This window comes from Erythrolamprus reginae, chromosome 1, assembly GCF_031021105.1.
Source record: "Erythrolamprus reginae isolate rEryReg1 chromosome 1, rEryReg1.hap1, whole genome shotgun sequence".
NCBI classification, from domain to species: domain Eukaryota; kingdom Metazoa; phylum Chordata; class Lepidosauria; order Squamata; family Dipsadidae; genus Erythrolamprus; species Erythrolamprus reginae.
Window position 1 is genome coordinate 37,982,204 of NC_091950.1, and position 24,841 is coordinate 38,007,044.

A 24,841-nucleotide genomic window follows, 5' to 3' on the forward strand; every position below is an offset into this window, starting at 1 on the left:
GTTCCATAACAAAGATAACATACTTCAAAGACAGGTTAAATGAGCTCAGTATACCACAGCTGTTTTAACTCTGGTTTAAACACAGACTAACTCTAGAAAGCTGATAATTAACAAGGCCCTATCTGCTGTGTGTGCATTGCTTTCAAAACCTGAACATTTTTGGTGTGCAGGTTTTCAAAACCTACATATTTTTACCATTATATTTTTCAGTCTCTGAATAGAGCCAGCTGTGATTACTCAGTGAAAAATAACAAACCAGCATGCTGGTTCTAGTTAGCACTTTCCATATTTTTTAAATACAATTTTTCAGACAAAGAATGTATTCAAAAGACTTACACTAAAGAACTTAATTTACTAATGTGTACAGTATATGTTAGAAGAAATATATATTGTGCACAATAATAAATTGTGCACATCCAACATGCCGCCGCCGAAGGCTGCCTCAGTGAAAATGCTCTCCAATCACTGAGAGCATATGCACCAAAGATTAAATTCCTTGTGTGTCTAATCCAGTGTTTCCCAACCTTGGCAACTTGAAGATATTTGGACTTCAACTCCCAGAATTCTGGGAGTTGAAGTCCAAATATCTTCAAGTTGCCAAGGTTGGGAAACACTGGTCTAATCACACTTGGCAGTAAAGAATTCTGTTCTGTTCTGTTCTATTCTATTTGAAATAGGGTGCATATGTAAGTTTCCATGCAGACTGTATAGGAGAATGTTTGCTAATGAGATGGAAACAGGACAGAATGAATTTGAGAAAAAAAAATAGAGACACTATAGAAAGACCAGGCGTATTTATCCATTTCTATTTAAGATATTTATTTCTAGCATAAAGTACTGAGTAGGGAAAAACAAGTACACAGTAAAAGTATGACATCAAATCAACTGAATTAATACTGTACAATTGGAAATAGAAAGTATGTTCTGGTGGCAAAAAGAAGTGGGAAATAAGCCCACAGGCAGCTTTGGGTTTTAAGTGATGCCAAAGTCTTAGATGCTGCAAACAGTTCTTTCTTTTCTAAAGCAGAACTGCATTTCCTGTTCTTTCACTGAAAGTTCCAAAGCACCAAGTAGATTGTTGTCAGATCAAATTAAAAATATCTTAACTAATATCAAATCTCATCCCCCCCCCCACCACATGTAGTTCTCTAATCTTCCGTCTCTCATCAGTTCCGCCTTCTCTTTGGCACCTAGAAGTCAGAAAAACAGGTGTGAACTTGTCTTGTTTTTAGGACAGTATTCTACATTCTGCTGACCTCCGTTTACATTCAGGCTACAAATTCCAGTATTCCCAGCCAGCTGGAGAGCATCCAGTTAGGGGGAACATCGATCTATAAGATAAGCAGGTGGTGAGAAAAATGGAGTGGCAAAAATGTGGAACAGCTGTTGAGAACATGATTTTTTCCCCCACTGTGCCTTTTTTGTATATCCATGGCTGTTCTTAGCATGATCGCTCTCCATCAGCTGCGGTGATTGTGATGAAACATTCAAAGTGCTGTTTTTGTGCTCTTGTGCGTCAAAGCTTTGAGCATTCTGTGCCATAAGAATTTTACTTTGCAAGCCTTTTGATCATGGAGATGAAGCATTTTTGATTTTTTCCCCTCCTTTTTTTTTTTTTTACAATAAAATGATGATGAGCCTTGCATCCTGAATACATCAAACTTTAGTCATCCTTGCAGTTTCAACAGTTACATCATTTCCCCCGCTTTGTACTATGGTACTTCTAGTCGTAAGAGCAAGACAAGTATACCTCTAGTACAGCAATGGCAAACCATTTGGGCTCAGCATGTCAATTCAGAAAATGCAATATTACAGGCTAACTCTGCTGACTTCCAGGATATTTTGTTCTGTGTGTGTGTGTGTGTGTGTGTGTTTGTTTGTTTGTTTGATTGATTGATTGATTGATTGATTGATTGATTGATTTCTATGCCACCCTTCTCCTGAGACTCAGGGCAGCTCACAACATGTAGAAATATAAATAAAATTTACAGATTAAAATCCCCATAATTAAAAGTTAACAACAAATTCATAGATCATCCATCACACATTCATTCACTGGGTGGGGCAAGGTGATAAAATTTCAGTGGCCCCAGTCCTGTCTGCAGAGGTGAGGGAGAGTGGGGGCAGTACGGATCTCAGAGGGGAGCTCATTCCAGAGGGCAGGGGCTGCTATAGAGAAGGTCCCGCCAGACAACAAGACCACCCGTGAAAAACGAATTTCCGCGACGTAGAGGAAAGATATTTTTTATGTATTTAACGAGTATTTGGACTTTAAACCTTCCCTGTATTGTTAACAACCCAACACTGCTGACCGCTGAAAGACCAGCTTCTCTCAGCTACCGTGCGGCTGAAGGAGGCCATCGCTGCAGTCTTCACACACACCCACACACAAACTGTCCCTGTCCTGGCATTATTTTCCCTTTGAAAAAACCTGTGAAATAGCAAATCCGCGAAAGATAAATCGTCAAGTAGCGAGGGATTACTGTAGGGGTTTTTTAGAAAAAAAATATGACTTCTTCTCTTACACATAATAATCGCAGATGGCTCTGAATAATATTAAGCAAAAACAGAATAAATTAAACTGACCAAACCCAACAAGAATATGCCGACATAGTGCCCTAGTGCAGGGATAGGCAAAGTTGGCTCTTCTATGACTTGTGGACTTCAACTCCCAAAATTCTTCAGCCAATCATGCTAGCTCAGGAATTCTGGGAATTGAAGTCCACATGTCATAAAAGAGCCAACTTTGCCTACCCCTGCACTAGTGTTCTACGTTCATGCGTTTGCAGAGTTCACATCCATCCTAGTCCAATGTCTGGCAAAGAGTCAGATCTTCTCACACCTTTACCAAAGATGTGTAGGGCAAGGGCCCTCTGAATTTTAGGGGGGAGGCTGTTCTATAGAATTGGAGAAGCCATAAAAAAGGCAGCACTCTGAGGTCCTTCCAGATAGTAACAATTAAGGAAAGGGATTCGGAGCATGCCTACCCCATCTATAAACTGGTAGGACAGGCAGGCAGGCAGGTAGGTATTCTATGCACATGGTATGTGTGCCAGAGGTTGCATGCAGGCACGCATGCTGTAGCCCCAGGTCAGCTTTCTGTGGTGTTTCTTTCCCTGCAAACAACAGAAGAAAAAGCTCTTAGCTCTTGCTGTGCTGCCAGTGTTGGGACGCCCCACCTCCAGTAATGGGCTGCATCTGGAATGGTCAGGTGTGCAATGCCGGTTGGAAAAATGGAGCTGTGTGTGTAGCTCCAGCTAACCGGCAGGTGCCTCGGCGCAATATTCAACTTCTGCACATGCGCCGGAAGCCAATTTTCATGCAAGGGGGCTCATGTGTGCGAGATTTTTCCATTCTTGATGGTTTTTTTGCTTCCATGCATGTGTGGAAGCAATAAAATAGCCAAAAAATTGGTGAAATGTCATGCACGTGCGCTTCATCACACAAGATTCAGCTTTGCATGCACAGGAAGCCGATTCTCGTGCTAACGCACCCGCTTGCTACTGGGAGCACATTAGGAGCGCCGATGCCGGGCAGCCGTTCCATGCCTGCCTCCCACCGCCCAGCTGGTCTTCGGGCTCACCATCACTGCCTTCCGCTATTTAAATCTTTAAAGGTGATAGAACAGTGGAGGAACATGGACAAAATATTTATTTATTGTTAGAGTTGAAAGGGACCATGAAGGCCATCAAGTTCAACCCCCTGCCCAAGCAGGAACCCTATAGCACACCAGTCAAGTGGCAGTTCAATCTTCTCTTAATAATGTCCAGAGTGTTGGAGTTCACAACGTCCGCTGGTAGGTTGTTCCATTGGTTGATCACTCTGACCGTCAGGAAGTTTTTCCTTATCTCCATGTTGAATCTCTCCTTGGTCAGCTTCCAGCCGTTGTTCCTCGTCCGGCCCTCTGGTGCCCTGGAGAATAAAGTGATCCCCTCCTCTCTATGATATCCCCTCGTATACTTGTAGACTGCTATGAGGTGCCCAAAACTGTGCATGACCCCACAGGATAGACCCAGTTATAACTTCTGGGTTGTCTTCAAGGGCAGCCTGACATATCTTGCATTGCAGTAATTCAACTGGAAGGTGACTAAGTGATGGTGAGCAAAATCCCCTGGTCCAGGAAAGGACACAATTGGCCCGCCAACTCAACCTGTTCATAGGCCCCACCTTAACCACAACAAGTCCAGGATTCTCTAGCTTTCTTTTGTGACCTCCATCTTTGATTTTAGCATCTAATCCTAATATTCTATTTATTACCTGCAACTCGGTCGTTAAATCAGTCACTAAGTGAAACCCCAGTTGTGCTTATAATCTTTCTTCAGTTTTTTGGGGGGTCAGCGTCCGAGATAATCGCTAAATGAGGACTATCTGTACTTCTCTACATTTTAGGAGATAATTTTTGGAAATGCTAACTGCAGAAAGTGTAGGGCTTCTGGAACATGCAGTGAGATTGGGCAAAGGCAGCACAGTGGTACGTCTACCAAAGAACACCTCTACTTAAGAACTTTTCTAGATGAGAACCGGCTGTTCAAGATTTTTTTCCCCTCTTCTCAAGAACCATTTTCTACTTAAGAACCTGAACCCAGAAAAATTTCCCAGGAAATTTGAGAGCAGCACAAAGTCCCGGCCAGTTTCCTGCCATTCCCCCTTTAATCCCGACCATCTCGAGCTTTTCTGGGCTGCCAGAGGAGCCTTTCGATGGCGCTTAAGGAGGCTTTGGCAGTCCAGAGCGAAGGAAGCATTTTCCTTTCTCTGGGTGCTTGGAGAGGGAATAAGCCTCTGCTAGCGCCCAGAGAAAAGAAACGCTCCCTTCGCTCTGGGCAGCAACTGTCCTCCTCCTCTTCCTCCTCTTCCTCCTCCTCCTCCCACCCAAATTCCAAGCTTTTATTTCTTTCCTAATGGGTTTGCAAGCATTATTTGCCTTTACATTGATTCCTATGGGAATAATTGCTTCTACTTACAAACTTTTCTACTTAAGAACCTGGTCACGGAACGAATTAAGTTCTTAAGCAGAGGTACCACTGTACTTCTTGCTTTCCTTTCCAGCTCCTTTTTGCTTTGGCTGCATGTCTAACACAAAGGGGTTGTGAACTTCCAGGTCTTCCCGCCCTTTTGCCTTACAGGGTATATAAACAAGAACCCACACACAATTTCACAATAAGGAAGCAAAAACATTCCCTGTTTTTTGTTGTCTACAGTTTCTGAGATACTAAAGCAGGTTGCCTGGTTTTTTGGGTTTTTTTACGGTCTTCTTCGTATTGTTCTTTAGGAACATTGCCCAGCTGAGAGTCAGCATGTCCAGACAGAGTTAGGATTCCAGTTTTGTTTTCAGATCTGGAATAAGCACAGTACTCCATTGTTAACTGACCTGACTGCAAAAAGGATGGGTTGGGACTGCTGAAATAAAAATAAACAAAAATTTGTCCAGATCTAATTTCTGGTTTTGAATGCCAGGCCCTGCCTGTTGTAATCCTCTAGGGCAGTGGTTTTCAACCTTTTTTGAGCCACGGCACATTTTTTATATTTACAAAACCATGGGGCACATTGAGGGGAGGGGGGCGGCTAAAAAAAGTTTGGACAAAAAAAATTCTCTCTTCCTTTCGCTCTATTTCTTTCTCCCTCTTTCTCTCCCTCTTTTTTTTCCCTCTCTCTTGCTCTCTCTTTTGCTTTCTTTCTCTCTTGTTCTCTTTCTCTATCTTTCTTTCTTTTTTCTTTCTTTCTTTCTCTCTCTTGCTTGCTTTCTCTCTTGTTCTCTTTCTCTCTCTTGCTCTTTCTTTCTTTCTCTCTCTCTCTCTTTCTTTCTTTCTCTTGTTTTCTTTCTCTCTCTGAGCTTCGCGGCACACCTGACCATGTCTCACGGCACACTGGTTGAAAAACACTGCTCTAGGGTGCCAAGTGCACATAGAATTCCAGGCCAATTTAAAGGCGAGATAGGAATAAACTAACTTAATATTATATATATTTTGTTAGATTCAGCATTCTCCTTTCTTCTAGGAGTGCAAGACAGGGGATGGGGATATTTATTTATCTACAATAATTGGAACATTGCTTCCCCTCCAGTGTTGCCCTTTGAAGAAGGTTGGATTAAGAGATAGAGGATGACCCAAAGTTAGCAATTTACTGTGCCCTCCATATTGATTTCTTGATTTCCACATCTCTATTCCAGCACTTTGACTGCAATTCAAGGCTACCTCTTTATAAAGGCTATGTTGATGGAGAATTATGAGATGCTCGTTATACTTGGAAGGCTCCATATTTACTAAAGGAGGCTGAACAAGTTAATGTTCAGAAACCTGACTGGGGTGAACTTTGGCATGATTTTTTTTCCTTTGGGCCAATCACACTGTCAGCCTAACCTTATTTCACAGGGAGCTACTGGAAAATGGAAGGAGGAAGCTCCATGTATCCTGCTTTGAGGCTTTGAATGAAAGGAAACAATCTAAATAAAAGTTCAAAAGCTGGACTTGATCCCAAAGTGTCTGCTTTTTAAAAAAATTATTATTCTTCTTATTGTTGTTGTTATTATTATTAACATTTTATTATGAGTTCATTATAATCTTCATCAATTTAATGTCCTGCAAATGTTGTGAAACCGACCCCTGTATTTCTGGCTGGGAATTAAGATACCTGTTATCCAAAGCCATTATCATATTTTTATTTATTTAAAACACTATTTTTTTAAAATCATGTGAAAAGTTAGTAACACTTTATAATGTCTTAATAAGACCACACTTGGAATATTGCATCCAGTTTTGGTTGCTACAGTATAAGAAAGATGTTGAAATTCTAGAAAGAGTGCAAAAAAGAGGAACAAGTCCTTGGAGAGGGGCAGCATATAAATCCAATCAATAAATATATAAAATAAACAAAGATGATTAGGGAACTGGAGGCTAAAACATTGAAGAATGTTGCAGGAATTGGCTGTAGTGTAGTGTAGTGTAAAGTGTAGTGTAGTGTAAAGAAGAATTGGGGTGACTTGATAGCAATGTTCCAATATCTAAGGAGTTGCTACAAAGAAAAGAGGAGTAACTCCAAAGCGTCTGAAGGCAGAACAAGAAGCAATGAAAATAATCAAGGAGAGAAACAACCTAGAACTAAGGAGAAATTTCCTGACAATTAGGACAATTAATCAGTGGAATGACTTGCCTCCAGAAGTGTGGGTGCTCCATCTCTAGAGGCTCTTAAGAAGAGATTGTACAACCATTCATCTGAAATGTTGCAGGGTCTTCTCCGTACTGAAGGAGCGGGTCCAGCAGTCACATGGGTTGCTCATGTCCAATCCGGTGGAACTGAGCCTAGTGTTAAAAAAGCTTGCTGGATCCGCCCCTTCCCCAGAATTCGCTCAGTTCGCATATCCTGCGGTTGTATTGTGATAGCTCGTTCAACATTCTAACACCTTCCCTTCGATCTTTCCTTCAAAAGTAGTAAGAATTGTTTATCCTTATTTGTTTACTTGCACTAATAGCGCCAGCCGTTTGTGGCTCGGCTTTTTTCCTTGGGAGAAGTTGCGGTTTCGTTTTCCCCCGGCTGTTTTGCCGTTTACGATCCCCGCTGCCGCTTGTGGATTCCTTTAATCCTTTGGCCTGGAGGTCTTGGTGCAAGTATTGCTTCATTGATTTATTATAGTATTATTGTTAAAGGGCTTAAGAAATACCTCCTGCGGAGTGAGACGCTTATTTCTAGTCTCCTGGACTTAGTCGATCGCTTCCGCTTTAAGAATTCTATTACGGAGCGATTTTTCGGCGCGAAGGCCTTCGCGCCCTTTTTAAATTTAGGCCTCTCGTGTTGGCCTTCTGCCAGCCGCGTAGGCCTCAGTCCACCGCTTGGATCCCGGAGTGGGCTTTGGGACGCTCAGGCTTAATTCTCCACCGGCTAAGCCTCCAACCAGAGTGCCTTGGTTACTTTAATTAAAGTTTAGGGAGGCTGGCCACGCTGTATTTGGGGACACGAACTCTGGGTTTGCCCAGATTGCCCTCAAGTCTCAGCAGCTCCGAGGCCTCGGAGCAGGATCCATTCCTCTTGGGAAGTCTTTGAAATTCTTCTCCCTAATTATTCAGTTATTTGGCTCAGCCTTGTCTTCTGTTAATTGTCAGACTATGGCTACTTTTCCCAAGAGAGGCACCACTCAAGGTCCCAGAGAGGCCAGGCCTACAGGCGATGAGATTACCAGTATCCCCCAGGCCTCTACCTCCTCTTCTTCAGGGGCCCGCCCCTCGACCAAGGTCACCAGGGCTGAGAAGAGAAGGGACCTAGCCCTACAAAAAATCCATGACAAATCAGCAAAGCGTTTGAAAGTGCAGGCCCAAGTACTCAGTAGTCATGACCCCCCAGAGGCTTCTAATCTGCCTTCTTCTGGGGTCACTGTGTTATCTCTGGATGAGCCAAACCTAGACAGACCCCAACCTAACCTATGGGGAATAGGTCCAGAGGAACCAGATATTATTGAAGATTCCCCCCAGCCAGGATCCTCCCAGGCCTTCAGGGATTCTTCTGCCATTCCTGCTGATATTTCTAGTTTACCTCCTGAATTCCAATCTATTTTTTCTGTGTTATCCAAGGCCATTGATGCTAAACTCTCTACCATCAATGCGCTTCCCTTACCTCCTCCACCTCCTCGTCCCTCCCGCCCCTTGGGTTCTTCCCCAGCGGTTAGAGCTCCTATTCAGGATGAATCAGATTCCTCTCAGGACGAATATGAGGATATGGAGGAGGATGAGGATCCCTTTCAAGGCCTCTCAGATGATGAGGAATCCCAAATAAAGGTTCCTTCTCCAATTACTATTTTTCCTTCTCAATTGTTCAAATCTCTCCTCCTCAAAGCTAGAATTTCTACGGGATTGGCGGCCCAGGAGAAACAGGCCTCCACATCCACTGATCCCCCGGAGGAGAATTTACCTTACTTCACAGAGGAACAGGAGGATAACGAGGTAATTCCTATGCCTAAATTGTTTAAAGATGCCTTACTTAAGCAGTGGGATTTCCCAGCCTCTGGGCTTAATCCCTCAACCAAGGACAAAAAGTTGTACAAACTCTCCTCTTCCTATGAGGAGCTCCTATCCTTTCCTAAACCGGATGAACCTGTCAAGATCCTTCACTCGGCGGCTGCTGTGCCAGGCGAAGCAGAGGAAGTCCTCCGCCCAGAGGACAAGCGGATTGAACAAATGCTCAAAAGAGGATTCACCGCAGATTCCTGGGCCATTAAAAGTTCTGCAGCGGCTTCCTTTTTCTCCAGAGCCATGCTTCTGTGGCTTCGCCAACTTCAACAGCATATTCCTCCCGATGACTTGAGAGGTCAACAAGACTTCAACAAGGTCTTTGCAGCTGCTCAGTACGTGGCTGATGCCACTTTACAATCTACTAGATTTTCTGCTAAGTCTATTGCAGCTTCTACAACGGCAAGAAGACTCCTATGGCTTCGCCCTTGGCAAGCAGGAGTACGTCAGAAGTGGCAGTTATCTCTGGGACCCTTAAAGCGCGACCTTCTTTTCGGGGATCTTCTGGATCCACTCCTCACGGAAACCACGGACAAGAAGAAAGTATTGGGTCCAACCACCAAAAAGGCTACCAAAACGCAGTCCTTTCGTCGCCCAGGGCGTCAGCAAGATCAAGCGGCTTCCTATCAGAGATCTCCAGGTCAGTATTCCCCCCGCTTTCGTTCCCAAGGTAGGAACTCCAGGGGCAGCGTCCTCTAACAGGGCTTCAAAAAAACCTAGATGGTAGTTTTTCCTCGATTCCCATAGGTGGTCGCCTAGCCCATTTCGCCTCTAATTGGCGTCTCACCTCTAAGGACCCCTGGGTCATTGACACTGTTCAAACAGGCCTTCTTTTAGAATTTATTTCTCCCCCCCCGAAACGTTTTATTTCCTGCCCTTCTCCCAGGTCCTCCTCAGATTGTAACCGTATGGAGGAGGCCATTTCCCACTTATTGTCCATCAGAGCCATTCAACCGGTTCCCCCCGGTCAGAAGGGTCTAGGTTTTTATTCCATCCTATTTATGGTTCCAAAATCCTCCGGAGGTTGGAGAGCTATTTTGGATTTAAAGAAGCTGAACCTATTCATCAAATATAGGAAGTTTAAGATGCACTCCTTATCATCCATTTTGGCCGCCATCCACCCGGGAGATTTCATGGTCTCTTTAGACCTCACTGAGGCCTACCTCCACATTCCTATAGCCAAATGCCACAGAAAATTTTTACGTTTCTCCTTTCAGGGCAGGCATTTCCAGTATAGGGCGATGCCATTTGGCCTTTCCTCGGCCCCTCGGGTCTTTACAAAGCTCTTGGGGTCCCTGGCGGCCTATATCCGGGCGTCTCCCATTCACATTTTATGTTATCTTGATGATATTTTGATTCATGGGAACTCCCTAGAGAAAGTGAAAACAGACCTTTCTGTCACCATGTCAGTTCTTCAGGACCATGGATTTTCCATCAACTTTGACAAAAGTCATCTCCAACCTTCCACATCCATCTTGCACCTGGGATCCGTTATTAATTCAGAATCCTCCCAGGTCTTTCTCTCTCCTGAGAAAAAAATCAGTATAGGGGAGTTAATTTCTTGCATTTTATCTCAACCTTCAGTATCCATAGTAACCCTGTCTTCCCTTTTGGGGAAGATGGTGTCATGCATAGGCATCATTCCCTGGGCTCGCCTTCATGCTAGGGAACTACAGTGGCTCCTATTACCTTTTCAGAGATCGGGGCACAGCAACTCAAGTCGTCGCATTGTCATCCCACCAATTGTTCTCAGATCCTTCAAGTGGTGGAAGTCTCCGGCCATGGACAAAGGATCCCCGTTCAGGTGCCCGGATCAATTTGTCATCACCACAGATGCCAGTCTATCGGGATGGGGCGCCCACGCCCAGGGGATGATAGCCCAGGGCACGTGGTCCCCGGAGGAAGCTTCCAAGCCAATCAATTGGCTAGAGTTAAGAGCCGTTTCCCTGGCTCTGAAGCATTTCTCTCCTCGCATTCCCAACCGGCACGTTCTCATTCTCACCGACAACATTGCCACAAAAAGCCATATCTGCAGACAGGGGGGCACGAGATCCAAGGCCCTCATGAGGGAGGCCCTCAAGTTAGGCCTTTGGGCGGAAAAACATCTTCGGTCGCTCCTAGCCGACCACATCTCGGGGAGCCTCAACGTCCAGGCGGATTGGCTATCTCGAGCAACGATAGACCCAGGAGAGTGGAATCTCCATCAAGACCTGTTCCATCAAATCAGCCTCAGATTCGGCCTACCAGTTCTGGATCTCTTCGCGACCAATGCGAACGCCCAACTCCCTCGCTTTTTTTCCAGATTTCCATCCCCGGGAGCGGAAGCAATCAATGCCCTCCGGAGCCCATGGCCTCCAGGCCTTCTTTACGCATTCCCTCCAATTCCAATTCTCCCGGATGTGATTCACAAGGTCCTCACCGAGAGGGCCCGAGTAATCCTAATCGCCCCTCATTGGCCCCGCCGGCCCTGGTTCGCGGATCTCCAACAGTTGTCCGTCCAGGACCCTTGGCGACTCCCCGTTTCGGGGGATATGCTGCGGCAGGGGGCCTCATTCCATCCAGACCCGGAGTGGTTCCACCTCACCGCCTGGCTGTTATCAGGAGAGACTTAGAACTGCGTGGCCACGACCCCGATACAGTGGAGGTCATTTTAAAGGCCAGAAGGGGTTCGACCAATCGAATCTACGACCATACGTGGTCCAAGTTTCACCAGTGGTGTCTACAGGAAGGCCTATCTCCCCTGTGCATCCCCATACACAGAATCATTTCCTTCCTTATGCAAGGTTTCCATCAGGGACTTTCCACCAGCACCCTCCGGCGTCATCTGGCGGCCATTTCCTCTGTCCTAGCGGGGCCCCGCAGACAGCCTCTCTGCTCCTTTCCAGAAGTTCAGGAATTCCTCAAGGGCATAGCCAACCTCAGACCTTCCAAGGTCCACAGGTATCCATCCTGGGATTTGCCACGGGTTCTCCATTCCCTCACGCAGGCACCATACGAACCCCTAAAATCGGCGTCCCTCAGGTACCTATCCTTTAAAGTAGCATTCCTGGTGGCTATTACCTCTGCCCGACGCATTTCGGAGCTGGCTGCCCTCTCAATCAGGCAGGACCTCTGACAATTTCATCAGGACAAGGTAGTCTTGCGACTGGACCCCACCTTCTTACCCAAGGTCAGTTCCATGTTCCACAGAACTCAGGATATTGTCCTACCTTCCTTCTGCCTCCAACGAGACCATCCCTTGGCAATTAGATGGCACACCCTGGATCTCATTAGAGCGCTGAGAATCTATATCCAACGCACAGGACCCTTTCGGAGGTCAGAAGCACTTTTTATAGCCTATCACCCCAGAGTCATGGGTTCCAAAGTGTCTTCAACAGTAATAGGCCGTTGGATCAGAGGGACTATATCTAAGGCCTACGAGTCGGCCTCCCTCTCAGTTCCAAGGAACATCACAGCGCATTCCACCAGGAGCGCAGCCACCTCGGCCGCTTGGGCGACTCAAGCCCCGTTGGAGGAGGTCTGCAAAGCAGCCACTTGGGCCTCGCCAAATTCCTTCATCAGGCACTACAAGATTGACGCTTACGCTTCAGCGGACGCTGCCTTCGGCAGAAGGGTACTCCAATCCATTATCTCACACGATAGCAATCTAATCCCACCCTAGGGACCATCTATTGGGTATGTCCCATGTGACTGCTGGACCCGCTCCTTCAGTACGGAGAATAGGCGTTGATTGCTTACCTGAACGCCTCTTCTCGTACGGTGAGCGGGTACAGCAGTCACTTCCCGCCCTTGTATGTGTCTTCTTTACCTTCCTATAACCTTTCTTCCTCTAACAATGAGAGTTGAACACTACAGAGCTTCACAGCTGAGCCTAGTCTATGGATTCGCGAATTCTGGGGAAGGGGCGGATCCAGCAAGCTTTTTTAACACTAGGCTCAGTTCCACCGGATTGGACATGAGCAACCCATGTGACTGCTGTACCCGCTCACCGTACGAGAAGAGGCGTTCAGGTAAGCAATCAACGCCTATTCTGCTTGAGCAGGGGGTTGGAATAGAAGACCTCCAACATCCCGTACAACTCTGTTATTCTGTTAACATTTAAATAGCCGCCTATCTTCTAACCCAGTGATTTTCAACCTTTTTTCAGCCGCGGCACATTTTTTACATTTACGAAACCCTGGGGTACATTGAGCGGGGGGAGGGTGGGGGCTAAAAAAAGTTTGGACAAAAAAATTCTCTCTCTTCCTCCCTTTCGCTTTATTTCTCTCTCCCTACCTCTTTCTCTCCCTTCTTTCTCTCTCCATCCCACTTTCTTTCTCTTCCTTCCTTCTTCTCGTTTTTGCTATCTTTCTCTCTCCCCCCCTCCCTCTATGTCTTTCTCTCTCTCTCCTTCCCTCCCTCCCTCTCTTTCTCTCTCTCTATTGGTTTCTTTCTCTTTCTTTCTTTCTTTCTCTTGTTCTCTTTCTCTCCCTCTTGCTTTCTATCTCTCTCTTGTTCTCTTTCTCTCTCTTGCTCTTTCTCTTTCTTTCTTTCTTTCTTTCTTTCTTTCTTTCTTTCTTTCTTTCTGTCTGTCTCTCTCTGAGCTTCGCGGCACACCTGACCATGTCTCACGGCACACTGGTTGAAAAACACTGTTCTAACCAACTCTGAGTGACTTCCAATTAACCATGAAGGGATGCTACCTGTTATAAGACTTGAGTTTCTGGATAAATTGTCTTACTTTGTACAAGAAAAATCCCTGTATTGCAGTAAGATTCTTTTTTTACACTTACTTCTTTTGTTGATATTTTGTCCAAATGCTACGTATTTTGATAGGCTCCGGGATTCCTCTCCTTGGTAGTTTTGAATTGAGGCTGTGTAGGAGATGTCAGATATTAAGCATACTGTATATGTCTTTATCAATGTGTCGTTAATCTTAGCTAGGATCAATGTGGTACCTTGCAGATACGTTGTAGATGAAAGGCCAGGCTGCTTGAAAATCACCTGGCTAAAAGAAGCCACCTTGATTTACTTGACATTGTCATTTTCTGTGTCCTCCAAAGAATTTAGTCACATTGTTCCCTCTGCCACCTCCCTTACTGCATTTGTCCCCTGTAACTATGCTATGGTTCTTTTTATCAATTAAAAAAGTTCACTGTCTGCTAATTGCCTCTAACTTCATCCCTTCCCTATTTGCTTTTCAGAAATGCCCTTCAAAGGATTATATAAAACACTGCTGGTGCTGTGATGTCTGAAACTGCGCAGAGGGACTGCTTTCTGAAGGTAGTCCATAAATTTGTCCCCCAAAATGTGTCTGTGAGCAGTTCAAATTAATTTCTTATTGCCTTATTGGGGTTGGAGAACAAAATCTGCCCTAGCCTGTACAGTGATTCCTCCAAAACTGGAAATGGGCTACATCATAATGTGATCCATTTCTTTTTTTAATTCCCCCCCCACAAACTTTGCATCCATACATATACCATAATATCAAAACATGACATACCTATTGTTCTGTCGGGCTCTCTGGTAGAATCCTCCCGAAAATTCACAGGTACAAATTTCAGACACACACACGTTTGAAAATTCAAAACAATGTTCTTTATAACGAAAATTCACTTAAACTAAGCCCTCTTTTGGTATAGCAAAGAGCACTCGTCTCCAAGCAAACTGGTAATTGGTACAAGTCCCTTATCAGTTATGAGATACTTAGCTTGCAGCTGTGAGGCAATTCACAGTCCTTCTTCTTTCACAAAGTGAAACACCCTTTGCTCTGCTTTAGTTTCAAAGCGGGGAAAAAGCAACACACCAAGGTCGAAGTCAGCAAGGCAGGCACGAAACACAACAATCAGATAATCCTCCACAATGGCCAAACCCACACGCTGCTCTTTATAGCAGCCTCACTAATTACCACAGCCCCACCCAACCACAGGTGGCCTCATTTTCTTTGATAATACTCTCTCAGTTGTTGCTGCCTATGCATCGCTCTCCGCATGCGTGGCTGTATCATTAACTCTTGTTCCGAATCCAAGGAGGAGAGAGATAATTGATCTCCTTCTGAGCTGTCTGCCACACTCTCTTCCTCCCTGTCACTCATGTCTTCTTGGTCAGAGGAGCCTTCATCATGAGATTCCACCGGGAGCAAAACAGGTCTGCGGCATGTGGATGTCTCCCCCACATCCACAGTCCTTGGGGCAGGAGCTGGGCCAGAGCTAACCACAACACTTATACATTTTATCATCAACAAATATCCTAAATTTGCACCTTACACGCTTTTATTTCCATTCTGTTTCCTTCTATATTTCATATTAATCCCCTCCCTCTATCTCCCTCTCTTCCCTTCACCTTCTTTCTCCCTTTCTCTTACTTCCCTCCTGCCTTGCTCCCATTCCTTTCTACTTCCTCTTCCTCCCTCTTGTTCTTCCCTAATTCATTATGTGGTTAACAGACTAGCAATCTAAAACTCTGACTTCATTCCAACATTGGTGCTACAGTATTCTTAAAATTACAGCTTCCCTTTATCCAGATTTAAATATATAATATATTCTTCTTCTAGGTATATCTCCTATTATCCAATGTTGCCTCGTTACCTTCTATTTTTATAGCCTAGATCTACCACCTTTAATTTTCAATTTTCTTTCTAATTGCTTATCTTCCAAACTTATTTATTATAACTGCATCACTTAAGTTTAGGCCATACTCCTCCCTTTCCTCAATTTATATCTAACTTTAAAAAAAATCATTCTGCCTTTTCTGAATGCCCTAAATTTCTAATATATTTCCCCATTTTGTATCTCCTTTCCAACTTTATTTTCTTTAAAGAAATTCTAGTCTTATCTCTACACTTCCATCCATTAGTTAATAAATTCCAGAATCTCCACAGCAAAAATTCCCATTTCTTATGATGTAAAAAGATCTAATGAATTAGCCATGGTTTGTTTTAGGGCAGTAAATACCACAATTTGCTGCACTTTTGTCTTAGTATGATGTGGAAGAAGGAATGCAGGGTTTGACAAATATATGCAAGACAAATATAGTTTAGAAAGTAGAGAAGTCAAGGCATGGTCAAGCAAATGCTTATTATCTGCCAGACTATTAGAGCAGGAGTTACACTGGAATCACTTTTATGTGTGACAGGCTGCTATTAAGAGGGAGCGCATCTCATAATTGCGGGACAAGTAGGAATTGCTAGGAAGGCCATATAGAACAGATAACAGAGTTGGGACTTTGTAGGCCACCTAGTCCAACCCTACCACCGCCACCCCCGGTTCAAGCAGGAGTCCCTACACCATTTCCGACAAATGGCAGTCCAGTTTTCTCTTGAAAGTCTCAATTGCTGGAATTCTCACAACCTCCGAAGGGAAGCTGTTCCATTGGTTCATTGCTCTCACTGTCAGAAATTTTCTTCTTATTTCCAGGTTGAATCTCTCCTTGGTCAGTGTCCATCCATTATTCCTTGACTGACTTTCTGATCCATTATTCCTTCTATGACCTTGTCTGATATGTTTGGCAGTCAATAATACTGCTCTTCCAGAAAAGCTGCAGCAAGTTTTAAGAGATGGCTAAATACATCTCTAGCTGTCAAAATCAGCTACCAAATATAGCAGATATTTTCCGTGTGTATATATGTGTGGGCCATCACAGAAATCTATGAATAACTTGATTTAGGATGGTGCATGAACTGAGTAAGCATTTAGGATGGTGCATGAAGAGTAAGTGAGTGTTGTATTGCCTCTGTAAAAATCGATGTTGAGACCACACTTGTATAGTTCTGGTCACCGCACCTCAAGAAGGATATACAGTGATCCCTCGATTAGCACGGTCTCGATTAGCGCGAAACGCTGCAACGCGGTTTTTCAAAAAATATTAATTAAAAAATAAGTCCGCGCTAGTTCTCTCTCTCTTTCTCTCCCTGTTGCCGGCGTGGTATATGAGAGAGAAAGAGAGAGGCAGAGGTCGGGCGCATTACCGGGAGGTGGAGGCGGCGTGGGGACGCTGGGTGCCGGGGACACCGAGGAGGGGGTGGACGTGGCCTCTCAGCTGCAGAGCCGAACAAGGGCGGAGGCAACGGCGGAGTCCGGCGCTGGGGCCATGCGGGGCCGCTCATCCAGGGGGGCGTGGACTGGCAAGTCGCCCTCCTTTCTCTTTCTTTCTCTCTCTTATACCACACCGGTAACAGGGAGAGAAAGAGAGAGAGCGGAGGGCACCTTGCCGGTCCACGCCCCCCTAGATGAGCGGCTCCGCATGGCCCCAGCGCCGCCCAGGCAAAGGGGAAACCCCAAGATCGCTTGCCGCTTGCCGTATTGCAGCGAAGGAGGCGAAGCAAGGCTCCAAGCTGCAATACGGCAAGCGGCAAGCGGCAAGCGATCGTGGGGTTTCCCCTTTGCCTGGGCGGCGGGAAGACCAAGGGAAGGTTCCTTCAGCCGCCCAACACCTGATCCGCTCCGCAGCGCGGCAGCAGCGAGGAGCCGAAGATGGGGTTTCCCCTTTGCCTTTACCCCATCTTCGGCTCCTCGCTGCTTCCGCGCTGCGGAGCAGATCAGCTGTTGGGCGGCTGAAGGAACCTTCCCTTGGTCTTCCCCGCTGCCCACACGCAAACTCCACCATCTGCGCATGTGCGGCCATGAAAAAAATGGCACGCATGCGTAGATGGTGTTTTTTACTTCCGCACCACTATAACGCGGAAATCGATTAGCGTGGGAGGTCTTGGAACGTAACCCCCGCGCTAATCAAGAGATCACTGTAATGGAACTGGAAAAGGGGCAAAAAACGGCAACAAAAATGATGAAGGAAATGGAGTACCTCCCTTATGAAACCAGGTTGCAATGCCTTGGTCTCTTCAGCCTTGAAAGAGGGCATTTAAGAGGTGACTTGATTGAAGTGTATAAAATCATGCATGGGATAGAAAAGGTGAATAGAGAAAAAATCTTCTCTCTGTCACACAATACTGGGACGAGGGGGCACTCCCTAAAGCTCATAGGTAAGAAAGCAAAGACTAATAAAGGGAAATATTTCTTCATCCAGAGGGTCGTTGGTTTATAGAATTCCCTTCCAGAAGAGGTCGTGACAGCTGTCAGCCTGGACAGCTTCAAGGCAGGATTAGACAGATTCATGGATGCCAAGTGTATCGGTGGTTATTGAAACGGATGTCCATGTGCTGCCTCTATGTTGGTTGAGGCAGGCAGGATTTCCTTGAGTACCATTTGTTGGGGGTCAAGGGCAAGGGAGGGTTTTGCCTTCGCCTTCTGCTCAAGATCCCCATGGACAATTGGTGGGCCACTGTGTGACACAGAATGCTGGACTCAGTGGGCTTTGCCCCGATTCAGCATGGCTCTTCTTATGTTCTAAGCATTGCATTTCCTCCGCTGTTATTCAGTTTTGGTATTAAAATAAAAAAATCTTCTTTGTGGTTGGTTACATTTGCATTTGCTTAAAAAAATAATGAAGGAAAACCAGCAATTATTGAGGAAGTGGTGGCTCAGAGGTATTCTAAGCATTTTGCTAGAGATCTGAACAGGATTACTGCTGTGAGAAATAAATGAAACAACTGAAGTCTCCTGAGAGACCAAAGGTGTGCCACATACACAGCAGGTATTCATCACATGTCTGCAGGATTTTCTTGCACTGACTTTCTCACCTTTTAATCAGTCTGCTAACTGTGAATGAATGAATCTCTGCTCCTCCAAATGCTCTTAGTGCAAAGGTTAGTTTCAACGCTTAGTTTCTCTGTAATTATGGTCTTAGTGGAACTTAGGAGAAACTGACCTCAAAGAGATTCATTTACTGGTTAAACAAAGGCTCCCTTTCTCTACCATTGCTTGTTCTCTGCTGATGTTGCCAGGTGATCAGAAGGAGATGTTTGAAATGTTCCATATTTTATGCAAGAAAGTTGCTCTGTAACTTGTTGGAATTAAGAGGTGTTGATGCCCTAAGTCTTGAACACACCTGACAGCTATTAGTAAGCAGTGGCATTGATTATCCGTACAAGCAAGTTGATGTTAATTGTTTGATTACTGGCTTTCCATGAACTTAGAATCTCATCTGGCATACCAAGGGGAGCATCTGTAAACCAGAAGAAAGTTTAACGTTTTTGTCTCCTGGTGTGTTAACAAGTTGTTGTAGTTTATTTTTGGACCACTGATGCGCCCCACAGATTATGTGTAGGCAGCTGGGGGAAGTAAATTGGCAAAGTTATTCTGAGTGTGAACAAAGGAGAAAGTAGTTGGGCACGTCTGCCCTAAATTCATGTATCGTGTATTTCCTTACTCAAGAAAGATGAAATATGGAATGTATTAAAAAGGGGGTAGTGGATCTGTAGCTATCCAGATAGTGTTACACTGCAAATGCTACCATCCCTCACAGTTGTTGGGGCTGCTGAGAGCTGTTGTTTAAAAGTCTCAGTAAGGCCATAGATTTCTCACCTGTTAACAACTACGCAAGTGTCTGCCTCCAAATAATATGCACTATTTGAGCTTTTCTCTTTATTGGTGACGAAAGCAAACCTGAAGCTAAGGTGCCACAGAGAAAAGATGATTCTTCTGCATCAGGAGTGAGGCTTTTTCGTTGATTCCCATCACTAAAAAGCCCCGTGGTTGTGTGCTGGAAATGGAGGTTGATTGTAAGGGAATAAAGCCAGGCTCTGTTTCTTTGCTGCATGGGTGCCTCCGATTCTCTTAGGGTCTTTTTATTTTGCTCAGTTTTCCAAGCTTCACAATACATTTTAGTAAATTATTCCATTCAGATTACCAGTGTATCTATCCAAAGGATTGATTGATTAGGGATAAATAACTGGCGGCCGTAAGGGGGGGGGGGCGGACTTTTTCAGAATAACCAATATTAGCAAAATGTAGATTTAACTTGGTGTAATAAAAATGGGCAGCCCAGAAGGTCCTTACAGTACAAGTCTCATATTTTTGGCTTCTAAGCACCTACATCTCCACAATTTACAAAGTCAGAATTTAGTGACAAAAATCATTTTATAGGCTAAAATAATGGGTAACAGAGCCATACTGTATACCTTTGTGTATATGTGTGTGTAGTTTAATTATTTTAATGTTATAAGCTGTCCTGAGTCCCCCTGGGGCAAGATGGGTGAAAAATACATTTAATAAACCGATAAAATCAATGAATAATAAGAAATAATAATATAATAGCTTTTTGAAGACCACAGGGAAAGGAGAGAATAAGCAGTGAATCATCACGTTTGGTTATAAAACTGAGCGCTCAGACATCTTTTTTTTCTGCCCTCAAGGGGAAAAAAAAAACCAATGCCACATTTTTATAGACAATGCATTGAGTCATCCGGGCCAACACTCCCCACCCAGCCCCAAGAGCTGTGGGTCACATGTGGCTCTCAGGCTGCAGGTTGATGCTGTCTATAATACAACTTTAAAAACTTGGGAGACACCCAGCCCAATGCCACATTATGTCCATGGATTTGTAAAGAGTAATTCATGGGTGTATGTGAGGGCTCTGTGTTGCTTTCAACAAGAAAGTCTTGTATATTATATACAGTGATACCTTGTCTTACAAACCTAATTGGTTCCGGGACGAGGTTCTTAAGGTGAAAAGTTTGTAAGACGAAACAATGTTTCACATAGGAATCAATGGAAAAGCGATTAATGCGTGCAAGCCCAAAATTCACCCCTTTTGCCAGCCGAAGCGCCAGTTTTTGCGCTGCTGGGATTCTCCTGAGGCTCCCCTCCCACCTCCGGACTTCTGTGTTTTTGCGATGCTGCGATTTCACTGAGGTTCCCCTCGCTGTGAAACCCCACCTCCAGACTTCTGTTGCCAGCGAAGCGCCCGTTTTTTGCGCTGCAGGGATCCCCCTGCAGCATCACAAAAACATGGAAGTCCGGAGGTGGGGTTTCCCATGGAGGGGAGCCTCAGAGGAATCCCAGTAGCGCAAAAATGGGTGCTTTGCTGGCAACGGAAGTTCGAAGGCGGGGCATCTCAGCGGCGGCGGCGGGTTTGTAAGGTGAAAATAGTTTGTAAAAAGAGGCAAAAAAATCTTAAACCTCGGGTTTGTATCTCGAAAAGTTTGTATGTCGAGGCGTTTGTACGATAAGGTATCACTGTAATTGATGGTAGTCGGGTGCATTGCTTTCTCTGTTGAACTTCTCTGAGTTCTTCCGGGTGTGTTTTTAAAAGAGTGTTTTTAATAGGAAAGTGAACACAAGAACAAGGGGGCACAATCTGAGGTTAGTTGGGGGAAAGGTCAGAAGCAGCGTGAGAAAATATTATTTTACTGAAAGAGTAGTAGATGCTTGGAACAAACTTCCAGCAGACGTGGTTGGTAAATCCACAGTAACTGAATTTAAACATGCCTGGGATAAATAAAAGATAAAATACAGGGAATAGTATAAGGGCAGACTTGATGGACCATGAGTTTGTTTTCTGCTGTCAATCTTCTACGTTTCTATGATGTGAGTCCATTGGCATCCCGAGTTTCTTCCAGCCCTGGTCTGATACTTGTGGCTCCTAAGTACCCCCCCCCCCCACCAGTTTCCAAAGTTAGAATTTAGTGGTAAAAATACTTATTTTGTGGTGATGCACACTTTTGCCCCCTTTGACAAAATAAGGGTTAGATGTCTACGGGGGTTCTCAATCATCCAGAGACATGGATTGTTCCAAAGGAAGCTTCTTAGGTGAAAAGCAAAACGTTTTCAAGGAAAAACAAAACCAAGGCAGTCCAGAAGAGATGTTTTAAACCAAAATCTTCCCTAAACAAACCCAAAAGAAAACTGAACCTTTCAGAGCTATCCACATCAGAGACGTCAGTTAGTAGAGATCCTGTGTGGTTCTTGGGCCTGGAAAAAGGCAGAGGTCAATGGTCGTCATGGCTTTGAAACGATGCCTCTAAGCCAGTGATGGCGAATCTTTTTGTTTTGTTTTGCTCGGGTGCCATAAGTGTGTGCGCATGTGTGACATAATTCAGTGTCCTCCCATGTACTCCACCCCCTGTGAATGTGCACATGACCACCTCACGTGCTGCCCTGCCCCCCCATTCACACCCCCATGCATGTGTGCATGACCCCCTCCCCACCCCACTTTGGGTCTAGCAGGTCTCTCTAAAGCCTCCAGAGGCCAGAAGTGGACCCATTTTCCCACTTCTGGTGGGCCCGGTAGACTAATTTTTCTCCCTCCCCAGGCTTCAGAGGCTTTCTTGGCACTTGAGCGGGCCTCTGGGGTGCGGCGGAGGCTGTTTTCACCCTCCTCAAGTTATTATTATTATTTATTATTATTATTATCTATTAAATTTGTATGCCACCTCGAGTCTACAGAGAGGGGTGGCATACAAATTTAATTAATAATAGATATGCCCATGTCACACCAACACTCCGCAGTCTGCATTGGTTGCCGATCAATTTCCGGGCACAATTCAAAGTGTTGGTTATGACCTATAAAGCCCTTCATGGCATCGGACCAGAATACCTCCGGGACCGCCTTCTGCCGCACGAATCCCAGCGACCGGTTAGGTCCCACAGAGTTGGCCTTCTCCGGGTCCTGTCGACTAAACAATGTCGTTTAGCGGGACCCAGGAGAAGAGCCTTCTCTGTGGCGGCCCCGATCCTCTGGAACCAGCTCCCCCCGGAGATTAGAACTGCCCCCACCCTCCTTGCCTTTCGTAAAGTTCTTAAGACCCATCTCTGCCGTCAGGCATGGGGGAATTGACACATCTCCCCCGGGCCTATACAGTTTATACATGGAATGTTTGTGTGTGTGTTTGCTTTTAATAATGGGGTTTTTAGTGTTTTTTAAATTATTAGATTCGTTTTTTACATTGTTCTTGTTATTGTTGTGAGCCGCCCCGAGTCTACGGAGAGGGGCGGCATACAAATCTAATAAAATAAATAAATAAATAAATAAATAAATAAATAATAACTTGAGGAGGGTGAAAACAGCCTCCGCTGCACCCTGGAGGCCCACCGGAAGCCAAAAACTCCCTCGCTGAGCCTCTGTGTGAGCCCTCTACTTACCTGGCATTCAAAACAGGCCTTATGAAGACTTCTGGGAGGGAAGGGGATGTGTGAGCAGGGCCAGCTGAAAATTTGTCCAGCAAGGGGATGTGCGCTGGAGCTGAGCTAGACCAATGACTCGCAAGCCCTCAAATACAGCTCCGTGTGCCACCTGTGGCACTCATGCTATAGGTTCTCCATCACAGCTCTAAGTGTTGGACAAAGGCATTGGGGCTAGGACGGGGCTTTGGTCCATGTCATGCAGGGTGCATAACAGAAATATAGCTAGTCCCAGGTTAAGAATGAATTCCATTCCTAACTCAATCTTTACTCAAATTAGTATACAAGTCAGAATTCATACTTGCGAATGGGCAGCCTATTACCAAAAATGGGAGTGAACGTTGTCCTTGAGCCGATGAAGCACTGAAGCAGCACAATACTTCCAAGAATCGCTGAAAACAGGCTGTATATTAAAAACATGTGGCTTCAGCAGTTCTTGAAAAGATTGCATGGCTTCAGCGCTTTGTCAGCACAAGGAAGAACGTGCCATTTGCCATTTTTAGTAATGGGCAGCCTTTTTGTACTACAGATTGTCCATAAGTTGGATGTTCTTAACCCTGGGGAGTCCCTGTAGAGAAAACATAATCTATGTTCACTATTCCTATATACAGTATTCCTATATTCACTATAGCAGTATTTAAAGGATGGTTAATTCTGTATTATGGAAAACAATCAGCCAACCTCTACTGAATTGCATCTGCTATTTTGATACTGGATGGCAGCTGTAAATGGTCTGCATCCCCCCCCCCCCCCAGCCATGAGCTCCTCCTCCCATATAGGGGGACGCCATCCGGGTAGCAGAAAATCGCCATTTGTTTGCTTCTGTGCATGTGTGGAAGCAAAAATACCCATGAAAACAGCTGAAATCTTACACTCACAAGATTTCATAAATTTTTGCCATTTTTTGCTTCTGCGCATTCACGGAAGCAAAAGTACCCACAATAATAGCCGAAATAGTGGTTAACGTGCTGACCCAGAAACCAAGAGACTGAATTCTAGCCCTCCTTTAAGCGCAAGGGTGAAATCCAGCAGGTTCCGACAGGTTCTGGAGAACCAGTAGCGTAAATTTTGAGTAGTTTGGAGCAGTGTTTCCCAACCAGTGTGCCGTGGCACACTAGTGTGCCGCGAGACATGGTCAGGTGTGCCGCGAAGAAGGAAGCTCAGCTTCTGGTCTCGCAACTTTTTGCTGAGAGTGTGAAGAGCAAAAAGTTGTGAGACCGGAAGCTGAGCTTCCTTCTTTGCGCCTTCCAAGTTTTCCGGCAGCTGCAGTGCCCCGCCCAGCTGGAGCTTCCCTGGCGGCGGGCAGCAGGTGAGCTTTGGGGCCCGGCGGGAGGGTGCTGGCAGTGGGGAGGGCGGCACAGCGGCACCGGGCAGTAACCGCTGGGCGGTGGGCAGGGTGGTCGGTTGTGAGCCAGAACTCTAGGACAGAGGCACCAATGGTGGCGGCTGGACATGTTGCTGTATGCCGTACATGCTGGCATTGCGTGGCTGGCACTTGCCTGGTGGCTGGGCCGGGACGGAGGCTCCAGCCCCATGCCCAGCACAACACCAGCATGTACGGCATCTAGAACCGGCAAATGCCACCAGAATGGATGAGAATGGAGATTTTGGAATATCCTTCCCCTGCCATGCCCACCAAGTCATGCCCACAGAACCGGGTAGGGTGGGGAAAAAATTGAACTTCACCTCTGCTTAGGCAGGAAAGTCTGTTGGGTGATATCAAGCCAGTCACTGTCTCTCAGCCCACCTCCCAGGGTTGTTGTGGGGAAAAAGGAGGAGGAAGGACTATTATGTATGTTTGTCATCTTGAGTTACTTATGACTTAATAAAGGGGTGATAGAAATCTAATAAAAT

At 45.3% G+C, this 24,841-nt stretch overlaps 1 protein-coding gene across 4 annotated transcripts in view; it reads left to right on the plus strand.

The window, feature by feature from the left end:
- The window catches only part of FBXO34 (F-box protein 34), an 87,435-nt gene that overhangs the window by 32,804 nt on the left and 29,790 nt on the right, over positions 1 to 24,841 (plus strand). Inside the window, exon 2 of one of the 4 annotated variants that reach the window (XM_070749691.1) lies at positions 14,177 to 14,255. The exons of the other annotated variants lie outside the window; for them this stretch is intronic. The gene's annotated coding sequence lies outside the window, so the exon portion shown is untranslated. The remainder of the gene's footprint in view (positions 1 to 14,176; positions 14,256 to 24,841) is intronic. 4 annotated transcript variants of the gene reach the window in all.